We start from the raw sequence: 1,051 nt of genomic DNA on the forward strand, positions 1-1,051 counted from the left end.
AACCTACCTATCTAAATATTCTGTCAATTTGGATGATGGATAAAATATCTCCCCTAATAATTTGACTTACCAAATGTCTTGGGGTCAGTTAATTCGAGCCTATCTGTCAGATGAATCCTTAGAACAGTATTTCATTAACAATGTTTCCTTTTTAATGATAAATGTTGGTTTATTCTCACTTAAGTAACTACTAGACTACCTACTCTAATGAAATAATATAAAACAATCTTAGGAACATGTAATAATACAAAGCATATTGACACATCCTCTGTTCACTTACAGGTATTACATGATGTCATCATTCATTAAAAAAAAAATACTAAACATTTTAAACGTTTTGGGTCACTATCTTTTATTTTTTATCTCCAAGGTTTCTTTAACAACTATTAATCGGACAGAAAGTGGAGGCTGGTATAGCCTCCACAAGTACAATCCCTTTCAGGTTACTGCAGGCAAATCCAAGTCAGATGGTGGTGTTGTAACACCACTCTTTTCCTTCAGACCTTTCCTATGCACACCATATTCTCTGTTTGTATATGTGCTATGTTTGAGTGAACTGAGAGCAATTTCATATCACAGATGCTGCTCTGCTCTGCACTTGGCGTGTGTTCACCAAGAAGATTCTAGAAGATGGTGTCTCCCCTGGACTCTCCCACGGCTGTAGCCTCTTCAACCTACTAAGCATTCTCACCCCCCACTTCCTCCAACGCAATCTAAGATAGCTTCTGCTTAAGAATTTTAAGATCCTATTCAGATGATTTTGAATTGTTTTCGAACTCAAAAGATAATTTAGAAGTGCAGACACCACTGACATTGGGTATCTGTCTTTCACTGCAGTCACATCTTTCAGTTAGGAATTTTTGTTTCAAGGGGAAACCAACATGACAACAACAACAAAACCAGGAGTGAAATAGAAAAACCCATCCAGAACAGCACAGATTTACAAATGCTCCAACTTTCTTTTGAAGGGCTGGGGAAAATGGGATCAGTCTATCCGTTGTCAGTTTGCATATCCATGGACTAAATATGTCCAATTTTTGTGAGGGAAAGA

The sequence above is a fragment of the Lipotes vexillifer genome, unplaced genomic scaffold (genome assembly GCF_000442215.2).
Source record: "Lipotes vexillifer unplaced genomic scaffold, Lipotes_vexillifer_v1.1 scaffold302, whole genome shotgun sequence".
In the NCBI taxonomy this organism is placed as follows: domain Eukaryota; kingdom Metazoa; phylum Chordata; class Mammalia; order Artiodactyla; family Lipotidae; genus Lipotes; species Lipotes vexillifer.